The sequence below is a fragment of the Heterocephalus glaber genome, unplaced genomic scaffold (genome assembly GCF_053883595.1).
Source record: "Heterocephalus glaber isolate CG9 unplaced genomic scaffold, H.glaber_assembly_v1.0 deba00000546, whole genome shotgun sequence".
Classification (NCBI taxonomy): domain Eukaryota; kingdom Metazoa; phylum Chordata; class Mammalia; order Rodentia; family Bathyergidae; genus Heterocephalus; species Heterocephalus glaber.
Window position 1 is genome coordinate 37,497,243 of NW_028258147.1, and position 12,192 is coordinate 37,509,434.

Consider the following 12,192-nt stretch of genomic DNA (forward strand, 5'->3'; position numbering starts at 1 on the left):
AAAAATTATTTTGTTTAGGGACACATAAGTATATAAGAAAAAATCCTGAGAAGATAAACACCAAATTCAGTATAATAGTTCCACTGTGGGAGTGGCAGAACGATAGAGTGGGAAGACAATCATAGAAAATGACTGGGATTGGAAACACTGCCATTCTCAGGTGGTCTGGGTGTCCTTTGTATTTGCTGCTTTAATCCAGAAGTATATCATTTTTATTTAAATATATAACATTTTTGAAAGAAAAATTTAAAACTTCTGGGTAACATAAAAATAAGGAAATAAAAGGAAGAAAGGAAAGAAAAGGGGAGAATTAAATAAATCTACATAAAACAAGAACTTTTAGACTTGCTTTTCTCTAAACAGGAAAATTGGCATATGGAGAAGTCAGAGGTCTAGAATTATTTATAGGTATACATGTATATTGTGATTTCTTATTTATGGGAAATGATAATGGATTTTCCATTTATTGGTGAGATATAAAAAATTTTATGTAGAAATTTAAGGTTTTGTGTGTTTTTTAATACTGATAATATTTTGATCCTATTTCTGATTTCAGCCAAATTTTATAATATGATAAAATTTAAATGACAAACCATTGTATCAACATATTTTCAGGAGTCACACTCCTGCAGACTTCAGAGTAAACATATTTTTTTATTCATTAAGTTTATTGGTACATTTTAGTTATACAATATGATGACATTCATCATTGGAAACCTCTACATGATACATCTTGGTTCTTATTTTTTTTTCCCCATTCCCCTGCCCTCCCTTCAGCCCTTCTATATTTAACACTGGGAAAAACCAGATTGTTTCAAAGAAGTGAAAGTCAGAAGAATCCTGTGGGTGGCAAAATGGCTACTTTTCTCTCAAGATGTTTTCCCTTCTTACAAATTCATAGGTTTCCCCATAATACATAGGCAGAGCACAGTGTCCCAGAACTGAAGGTACATTGCTCACCATATCTCCTAGCAATACAGAAGCAGGTCTGAGCCCTGGTCAATGCAATGTTAACAAAAACAAGTGTAAATCTTCTGGACATGTCCTTCCTACTGCTGGAATGAGGACAAATATTAGAGCTGAAGCCTTCATCTCATCACAAGGGTCACCTTGGGAAAGTCACCTGGCACTGTAAAGCCTGCAGAGAGAAGAGAGGAAACAAACACCTCAATAAATACAGAAGTAGATACTAGGAGGGCAAAAGCTGCAGGCCCTCAGAAAAACCAAACTTTTGGAAATTTGTTTGAAGCATAAAGCATGGGTGCACCTTCTCATTTTCCAGATTGGGAAAGTACTAGCCCACAGAATGGAGCAGTGCATTAGCCAACCAAGGCATTGACTCAGGTAATAGAAGAAATAACATTAGGTGGAAAATCCCAGGGGCATAGCAGTATTTTTCTATATCCAGTGGCATGGGGTTATATAAAGTGAGAGAACACTCAAATCTTAAAAATCTTACCTCAAGCCTTAGATTGAAATTTGGTTCCTGTATGTTAACATTCTGAAGAAAAAAAAAAAAGAATCAGTTGTAGTCATAGAGACTAAGCTGCTAATAGTCAAAAACAGAAAATAAATCCACGGGTTGTTGAACTACAATGTTAGTTAAATTTGTAACCTCAATAATTCTTTTATACAAAACAGATAATATTGATAGGAAATTAAGGGAATCTTGATCATTGAAATAAGGATGACTAAGACCATTCATATGATATGGAGACTCCAGAGCCCTCAAATTGCTCTGAAATGTACCCACTATGACTTTATTGGTGTAAAGATGTAAAATTTGCCCAATCCTAACACTATAGCTCTGCTATTGCCTTTGTTGGTGAAATACAAAATTACAGTTATACCCAGATGTTTCATAGATTTTAAATTTTATACCATTTAAAATGGGGATTTATAGATGGGTATTCTGAGAGCACTTAATCCTAAAGAGCAAAGTATGATTTTAGATGAGGATTAATTCACTGCTACAAGTGAATATTATGCATAGAGATTTGTAATTCAATAGCTTTTAGGCAGCAAACTATGGTTCTATCAATATATTGATTCAGTTTTAAAACAAAACTAGATTAAAAGATGACCCATGCTAGTTAAAGTCCAAAAGCCCTTAGTCTGACATAAGAGAAGAAATTCAAAGATTATAGTAGAAAGCAATTTAGACTGGATCTACCTTGCATGTTTCACTAACCTATACTCTCTTAGTTTTTACTATCAAGGTTCAGATAACTCCCCTCTACTTTTCAACTAAGAACAGACATGATGGAAGTCCTAGTAACTTTGAAAAACGCTTTACAGTCTGATCATTCCGGTGACCAAAGCTGGAGTAAAAATGTACATGATCTTGCTAGGGATGGAGTAAACCCAGTGTAGCCAAGGCAGTGTTGACCATTATCCTCTTTAAAAATGTCACCTGGACACCTATCTTCTAGATGTGTCTGCTCAAGTTCAAATCCCAATGACAGCTAAATTGATTGTTCATATATGCCTCTGCCTTGCAATTAATCAGTCACAGCTAGAGAACAGAGCTGGATTACAGTAACTGGAGCATCACTTAGAAAATAGAGGATAAATCTGCTGGTCCTTTATTTTCCAGTTGGCCTATCAACATGAATATACATTTGTACATCCACACACTAGACTGGGAAACTATGGAGTTCCATGTTTTATTGATTCTATCCTTAGATAAATGTAGTTTATTTCATCTCCTTGTCTACAAAATTCAGTGATATTCTGTAACATCACGAATCGATGTAAATATAGAGGCAGGATCCAATGATCTTCCTAGAGTTTTTGTATATATGTTTAAACACACACATGCACACACCTGATTGAGAAAAGATTAGAACAATTTTCATAGTGCATACTTTTGATGGTCTATAACATCATTTTCTTGAGCTTCCTCTTCACAAAAAGGGGAATTTCTCATATGGAAGCAGAAGAAACCTAGAATAACAAAAGTAATTCTGGGCAACAAGGGGACATCATTATCCCAGACATCAAGTTATACTTCAAAGCTACAGTGATTAAAAAAAAAATAGCATAGTATTGGCAAAAAACAGACTCATGGATCAATGGAACAGAATAGAGGATACAGAGATAACTCCAGGCACACTTGGCTGCATTGTCTTTGACATAGGGGCCAAATCCTTTTGCTGGAAGAAAAATAGCCTCTTTAACATATAGTGCTTTAACATACAGTGCTGGGAAGCTTGCATTTCCATATGCTGAAAAATGAACCTACACCCATATCTATCACTAAGCACTAAACTAAAATCAAGATGGATCAAAGATTTAAATATTAGAACAGAAACACATAATCTGCTAGAAGGGAGAAACACTTAATCTTGAAGACATGAGTGTAATCAAAGTCTTTATGATCAAAACTCTGGTTGGACAAGAAATAATACCAAGAATCAATAAGTGGGATCACATCAAATTAAAAGCAGCAAAGGAAACAACCAACAGAGTAAAGAGGCAACCTACAGAATGGGAAAAAAATTTTTACCAGTGTCTTAGTTACTTTTTTCATTTCTGAGACAAAATACGTGACACCCAAAGTTGAGAAAGGAAAAATTCATTTAGCTGACGGTTTTTAGAGTTTTCAGTTCGCAGTTAGCTGGCTCCAAGGCAGGGTGGCATGGCAGAAAGGCATCGCAGAGAAGAAACAGTTCATAGCAGGCAGAAGGCAGAGTTACAAGCAACAAATCCAAATGAATTTAGCAGCTTCCTTCTGCCCCTTTTATATTCTGTTTAGGCTATCGGCTTATGGCAGGTGCCAAACCAATCAGTGGACTGATTTAGTGATCATATATTCTTTTTTTTTTTCTTGGTACTGGGAATCAAACTCAGGCCCTTGCACTTGTGAGGCAGGCGCTGGAACCACTGAGCTAAATCCCCTGCCCATAATCATATATTCTTAATCCCAGCATCATACACTAGATCCAGCCACCTATGAAAAATCTCTATGAATGCATGAGGCCTGGGGGAAAATCTAGACACAAGCAATAACAACCAGCTACTCCTCAGACAAAGGACTAACATCTAGACCAGTGATGGAAAACCTTTTAGAGACTGTCAAATTACAACCTCAAACCCACTTATTTATTGCATAGTATCAACACTGCAATGAAAACTGAATACTGAGGTTTTAGTTTAGAAAAAACAACTCATACATTAATACCTTTTGTCTTAAAAGAAAAAAACAAAAACATGTGTGCCACCACTGATCTGGACTATATAAAGAACTCAAAATTTAGACTCCAGAAATTTAAAGACAGTTAAAAACTGATCATTTGAAATGAATAGACATTTCACAAATGGAGAAATACAAACTGCCAATAAATACATGAAAAAATGTTCAATACCAGTTGTCATTCAAAAATGAAAATTAAAACAACACTGAGAGTCGACCTCACTCCAGAAAGAATGGCTATCATCAAGAAATCAACCAATAACAAATGCTGGCTGTGAATAAAAAGGAACACTTCATTGTTCATGGGAGTGTAAACTGATACAACCACTATGGAAATCAGTATGAAAATTCCTCAAAAAACTAAAAATAGAAATTCCATTTGACCCAGCTATTCCCCTTCTAAGTATCTTCCCAAAAGGGTTAAAGACAACATACACTGATGTATACCCATACTCATACCCATACCCATGTTTGTATTTATAGTAGCCAAATCTTGGAAAGAACCTGTATATCTATCAACAGATGAATGGATAAAGAAAATGTGGTATTTATATAGAATAGAATACTATTGTAGATAATGAAGGATAAATTTGAGTCATTTATATGAAAACAGATATACCTTAAGTGAAGTAACTCAGACACACAAGCTTAAATATTGCATGGTTTCAGTTATATGAAAAATTGATATATAAATAAAAGGTGAAATAAAAGACAATAAGAAAAAAGAGAGAAAAAATGTCAATGTAATTCAGCATGAGCAATGTATCTAAAAATGTACCTTGATTTATTATAATTGTCTTAGATGTTTTATTTCTTCGGGGAGCTATTAACCTGGTTGTTAATCTGCATATATGATAGTTAACTTTATAAGAATTTATAAGATACATGAATCGGATACTGGCAAAATAAAATGGGGTAGAGGGAAAGGGAAAATAAGAATTGAGATATGTTATATACATATATCAACTCCCTACAATGGATATAATCATTATATACTAGAAACAAGTACTAATAAAAATTGATAAGCAAAGTTGAGAAAAAAAGAGAAAAAGGGAAATTTCTATGTTCATAAATTGGTTAATAAAATTTGAATTTCTTGCTGCTTTTAAATAATTTTTGTACACATCAAGGAGGAGCTTAAGAAAAGCCAAATTCATCTGGCTTAGAACATGGTTAATTTATCACTGCAAACTGTCGAATTCTGTTAGTACTATACAGGCCCTATTTGCCTCCCCCACATTGTGTAATCATATGTTTATTTTGTTTGCACTAATAATCAGTATAATATAAACTCCACAAAGACAGAGATGTTGTATATTAAAAGTAAGTAGAGAAGGGAAGGAAAGAGGAAACAGAGGCAGAAGAAAATATTGAACAATGGATCAAACCAGATAGAATGAGGGAAACTTGGAGCTTGCAAGCATCTGATGTTATCTAGCAGCCTCGTTTACAGATTAAGACATGCACTTAAGGGAAGTCACAATGCTTCTTCATGGGTAATTAATCTGTAATTGCTAAGTCAGTACATAGGTCACAGGACAGGTACCTTTATCCTTGGAACATTATGTCAAGTATACTTAAAATGGAGCCAATGAGTAAATTCAAATATGTTCATTAAACTAGGGAGAGTTCTGCCCCTAATCTTTTTGTTGTCATTGTTGTTGTTGTTGCTGCTGCCACTTTCTACAAAGATTGCATAAGAGATACTGAGAAAACTGTCAAAAATGCATTAGACAATTCTATGCAATTTGTTGAGCCCAAAGTTGTGATATACATAAAATTTGGTAAAACATTTGATCCTGGCTTCCAGGAACTCATAACCTACTTAGGAAGATTGATAAGTAAATAAGTACTGACATTAGGAGGCAGCCTGGCCTTAGGAAAGCTTACAAAATTTAGATAAGGAATGGGAGATTTCTAAGAGGTATGATGGCATACAAATAAAACTGGATGGTGTAGAAAAGAATAATTCTTTTTTTTCTTATGCACTGCAATTATGTTTTTTAAAAAATAATTGCTTAGAATTGAAGTAGCTACAATGCAGAAAAAACTCTTGTATTCTTGCTTTCTCTTTTCTGATTCCTGACCTTCTGCATGAACCTTAAGATCATGAAGCTGACAATAGAATTTCTTTTTACCAAAACCACAGGTGACCTCCGTCCACAGGGCATCTGGCCCACATTGTGGGAAGAGAATATTCCAATTTGCTGGTGTTACTTTGGTATTTCACTGTATAGAGGGTCAGGATCCACCCATAAAAGCAGATAGACTTGACATATCTGTCTGAAAGTCAAAGTTCTTTCTTCTCTTTCATTTCTCCTAAATAATCCAACTTTTTATACTCAAAGTGGAAAAATAATGTACTTATCTGATTCTATTCAGCAAGATCATTTTTTGAAACACTAATAATCTATTAAATTATACTAAAATAAATTGTATTTTGTTCCAATGTTTGATCTCTGAAAGTATATATCTTGTATATATCTTTTTAATGGAAGTCTAAAGAAAAAGAAAAATCCTATGCCACTTAGAGTATCAGAAAAGATTGAACTCTTTTTTTATCTGATCATCAAATGAACCATCTTACCATCACAGAGTAGAACATTCAATTAAGTTTCCTTGAAACTTTAAGATGATTCTGTTCTGGGTCATAGTTCTGTAATAGCACCCTGAAGATAAAGCTTCCGCTTTTCCTAGTTGAATGCAATTTTTTTCTTCGAGAAGAAAATCATACCAATGAAAGTTGAATTTTTCTAGAACAAGTAAATGATTTAGGAAAAGACTAATGCAGATCATTTGTAGCACTTTAAGAAATTACATTATTTCAGGGATCTTTCCAATATAACCTTTGATGAATAGGCACATGAACATTCTAAAAAGAAAACCTCAATAAAAATGATGATTGAATAAGACCAGTGATGGATTGGGGAGTGAGGATTGACAACATTTACAAATTATAAAGAGTTAGATGATATGCGTCAATGTTTCTGTGGTCCTGGAATCCAGTTATCATTCATGGAATCCAGTTATCATTCATGGAATGATGATGGAAAGAAAGACAGATAATTAGCAACCAAGCGCATACCCTTCACAGGATGGGATAAATTAAGAATCTCCCTGACATTACCATCATCTAGTTAAGAATATACGTCAAATACATAAGATGCTTATGAAAAGGACGTTTGTAGGCTAACATTTTCAGATGAATCTTACAAAAGACATATGATTGAGCTATTTCTTGAAGGTTCAGTAAAATGTATAAAACAAGCATGTGGAGAGCATGATAACTCTAACTTCTTGGATAAAACAAGAGGGGTAATATATATCACACTTACATGGGTGTGGAGTCAGATTCAACTACCTCAATATACAATCACAATGTGAAATAATAATACCTAATAAATGCTAAGTGCTCATTACATCCGATTGCTTTAAATATTTTACATGCAAAAATGTATGCAATCCTTATAAAACCTGTGAAGACACTGGTGTGATTATCTCCCTTTTACAAATTCTGTAATTGAGACATAGAGACGTTAAGAAATTTATCCAAATTCATATGCCTAGTAAGTGGTACAGCAGGGATTCAAACACAAACATTCAATAAATGGGATCTATTTTATTTATTTGAAATATTAAATTAACAAAAATCTCCACAAAACACTGAATGAAACAATCTTCCAAAGTTAAGAAACTCATCACATTTTTATTTCAAATTTTCTTTCTTGGTTGTGATTAGTGGTATGTATCTATGATCTTGTATAATGGCTATTCAAAGGCAGAGCAAATTACATAGAAATAGAAAGCAGCCTAAAATATATATTAGTCAAGAGTCATTGTTATACTCAAAATTACTAGATGTAATACATTAACCCAGGGCAATATTGTATTTTTGTATCAATATGATAAAAATGTGAATAATTTCATGAGTCATTTATGAAACAGTTGAATAAAGTATTAAGAATTCAAACAAACTATAAGCAACACATGTTAGGAGAAAAATTAACAAATGTTTAAGCATGAAAGCCTTCAATATTAGGTGCATTATTTGTGATGTGCATATGTGTAAATTCATAACAATCTGTGTGTGCAATATGGATTATCCATAAATTTTGTTATTTTAAATTATTTATAAAATACAGTATTTTGTGCTTTTGCTTCTGAAAATGCTATTTTGTTATTTTCAACACTATGAACCAGACAGATCAATATAAAGCAACTCAATAAAACAACTCGGTTGCATAAGACTGAGCAGAAACAATTCATCAAAACAAGATTATTATAATCACTGCAGAACAAGGATTCCAAATACGGAAGTCTGCTCTTTTAATTTTAAAATGTTATTTCTACAAAAATAAAATTTGTCTCAATTTAAGACCTTTTTCATGTTTAAGGCAATGTAGTCTCCTGAAAGTGTCAATTATTTTGGGACAAAAAGTAGGTTAGTTCTTTAATTAACGAAGTTTAAAAGGGAATATCATTGTCTCCATATAGCTTTCAGGGTAAAATTTAAATTCTTTATCTATTACCACAACCCCTCCAATATCTGGTCAACTGACTACCTCTCTCCATTTCCATTCCTAACTTTCTCCCATAGTTGTGCAGTTTCTGCTTTGATGTAATATTTGTAGCTCCAGGTGTCATAAGTTCACAAACCAGAGCCCTGTCACTTGCTCTAATGTCACTCTGGAAAAGCCCATCTTTCCTCCTTTTTAAATCTATCTAAACCACACTCATCCTCTTACCAGTATTACCTCCTTACAGAAGCCTTTCTTTATCTACTCTGTCTGATGTGAACTATGGTTCTAATAGTCTATATCTTGTGGCACTTATGCTACATCATAGCGATGCTTCACATCTTATTTAACACTGCTCAGTAGGACACTTATCTATTGCAGAATAAATTATCGGTTAACTTCAATTATTCACTAACTGGTTTAGTCCTTCATACCCAGTCTACAAGGTTCAAGTTATATAAACATGTTTTCCTGAAATGTCCATTTATTTGGTGCATAAAAAAGTAGAGAAAAATGGTACCACTTTGGTGTCACAGTGATTGTTCAGTATAACGACTTTCACTTTCATCCCTAGTCCCAGGTTAGAAGATGCTGAGTCTGAGCACACTGCACACTTTCTCTGGGAAAGAGTTGAGATTTAGTGAAATGTGAGGTCAATGTCTCATATGAGACAGCCCGTGATATATCACAAGGAATAAATGTAACATCTATAGGAGGTGACTTTTGTGGCAATACCTCAGAACTCTTGTACATCAAAGTACAATTTCTCAACCAGCCTCTCAGTTCCACATTGTTACCTTAGAAGTATAAGATGAAGTGTTTGTTGTTCAATGTTTTACAGCTAAAACCTACTAGTTCAACAAACTTTCCAATGACTTTAGTAGATAAACTTGATAAATGACAACATTCAGCTGGAATATTTTGAACTATCATAAGGGAAAGTGCATTTCAGAAAGAGATCCTTTATGCAAACTTTACTTCCTCACCTGGAAAGATAATCACAAAGAGAAGATAAAACAATATTACTTTCCTCATAAATGTTATACACTGCTGTATTCTCAGATCATGTCTTCAGCTGTAGGAATGAACCATACCTTTTAACAATAATATCAATTCAGAGTCCTTTGGCTCCTGACAGTGCTTCACTAGACAGTGCTTTATTAGAAAGCAGTTTTGGAGAAATTGCTAAAATAATACTTACTTTAAAACACTATAGCTTCTTGGCAGTAATGTTGGTGTAGTTAGTATTAAATCATGCCTCAAAATATAGCAAGTGTATTTTCTTAAAAGTGTGAGTGATATATTCAATTTTTTTTAATAAAAATCTGAATCTACCTACCTGACAGACTAAAATTAAATTACACTGTAATTCCAAGCCCAATATACTTAAATTTATATATTACTTTTTAAATTTTATGATTAAACCAACCATGATTTTTAAAAATATGAGATTATTTTAAATAAAATTATAATAAATATTTTGTAAAGCAAATAATGACTTCCTAATATTTTTCCTTTACATACCTACTGTCTATCTTCAATTCTTACATCTAAACTATCCACCATTTTGCCTCAATACCTAAGAACAAGTAAAACTATAGGCAAAATAATTTCTGTTTGTCTTGTATAATTAGGTCAAGGTTAGAAAGGTCATGAAGTTGGGGAAGATGGCAAAGAAAATTTATACTAACGTGAGCACCACTTTTTTTAGCACTGGAGGACATGGAAAGAGAATTTATGATATTTGGGTTGAGATCAAAAAATTTTTCTTCTGAATAGGTCAATACACATCATTGAGAGTGTTATAAACTTCAGGTATTTGCATGGCTCCCAAATGCCATATTTTCCTCTTGTTGAAGTTCTATATACTAAAATATTTTCCTTTTATATAATTTTACAACATAAAATTCCATTACATTATCATTTTAAATTTCAATATTATTCAGCCTCAGATTCTTACAAGAAATTTAGACTGAAAATAATCCTTGCTTGTCTAACAGTGTTATTCATAAATGTCCTAGAGGGCATATAAAATCCCTTAAACAGTTTACTTTCAAAATAAGAGAGAAAATATCTTACTAATCATGCAAAAACCAGCCAATCACATTGCTCAATTGTGAATAATAAAAATGACTATGTTAGTGATGTAAAGCTATGGATGCCTTTTATTTTTCCTAATTTCAAGGAAATGTATATTTACATAATTATGCTTTGGGTCTAGATATGAAAAACAAATATAAAATCAGCATAAAACTTACAAGTAATATGATTGATAGAGCTATTTGAAATTGCAGTATGACTGTTGGCATATGTCTTTATTATGGTTTCTACTGTAACTACATATACAGAAACACTATGTGGCAGATACTTACACTAGGAAACCATCTAGTGGTAGAAAAACAGCAATAATGAAAAAAGGAGAACATTCTAGTGAGAATTGTGCATTTTCTGCAAATGTATAAAATGGCCAAAATACCAGATGTCAACAGTTAAGAGATTCATTGGGTTTGTTATTGCCTTTCCATTTGTATTAATATGGACTACAGTTAATGCAACATCATGATGTTTTTTAAAAAATTCAAATCACTAATTCCTGATTCATGGGTTTTCATGGTTTTATATAAATGTACATAACTAGACATTTTAAAAGATACCACTGACAATGAGAAGTATCATAGTTAAGGGAAGTCCATGGGTCTTGGTTTTTGAGCAAGAAACATCAAAAGCAAAGAGTGGATTCAAAATAAAATAACAAAGAGAAAAAATCATTTAAAATGATCAACTTTGAGGAGACCACAAAAAATCCTTAAGGTTATAATGAATCTGTTTTCTAAAGAGAAGAACAAGATGGAAAAAAATATTGCCTAAGACAAAAAAATGAACACATTTTTCCAAAAGCAAAGAATGAGGTAGCCAAAAATTGTTTATTTACACACTAATGGAATATAATTATGGAATTAATTTTGCCTAACCTTTTTTTCAAATGGAATAGAAGATCATAGTATAACCTAGTTTTGTAGCAAATACAGATTTCCACAAAAGTGCCTACCAAACTTATTCAGTCAAAAATATTTTGTCACCTCTCATTGTCTAAAATTAAATTTTTCAAGCAAAACTAAGTATAACTGGAATGGGCAGAAAGTGACTGATTTCACCTTCAGTTGATTTGTGAATATGTACAGCAATGAAAATATTGAGGAAACAACACACAGTGTCTGCCCCAACTTAAAAAGCTCATTATCACCTCCCTCTAAGAATAAGTAGCACCTAGAAGTTCCATATGCTCCCTCATTAAATATGTGATAACCACAATGAAAGATTTAATTTTTTTGAACAAAGTATTATGTAGATATAATTTAACAAAACTCAGTGGGATCCTCATAGGTGTTACTTATGTTGTCAAACATTTATTAGACGGTAAACAAAGTATGGTAATATATTTTAAAGTGAATTTAATAGTTATCCCAGAAAGGTAATATT

At 32.8% G+C, this 12,192-nt stretch overlaps 1 long non-coding RNA gene across 5 annotated transcripts in view; it reads right to left on the reverse strand.

Moving 5' to 3' along the window:
• Nucleotides 1–634: 634 nt before the first annotated feature.
• The window catches only part of LOC106010862 (uncharacterized), a 121,831-nt gene continuing 110,273 nt past the window's right edge, over nucleotides 635–12,192 (reverse strand). For all 5 annotated transcript variants that reach the window (XR_015448764.1, XR_015448763.1, XR_015448765.1 and 2 more), the window contains 2 exons: nucleotides 1,460–1,501; nucleotides 635–1,138 (listed from right to left, as the gene is read on the reverse strand). This is a non-coding gene — a long non-coding RNA (uncharacterized LOC106010862). The remainder of the gene's footprint in view (nucleotides 1,139–1,459; nucleotides 1,502–12,192) is intronic.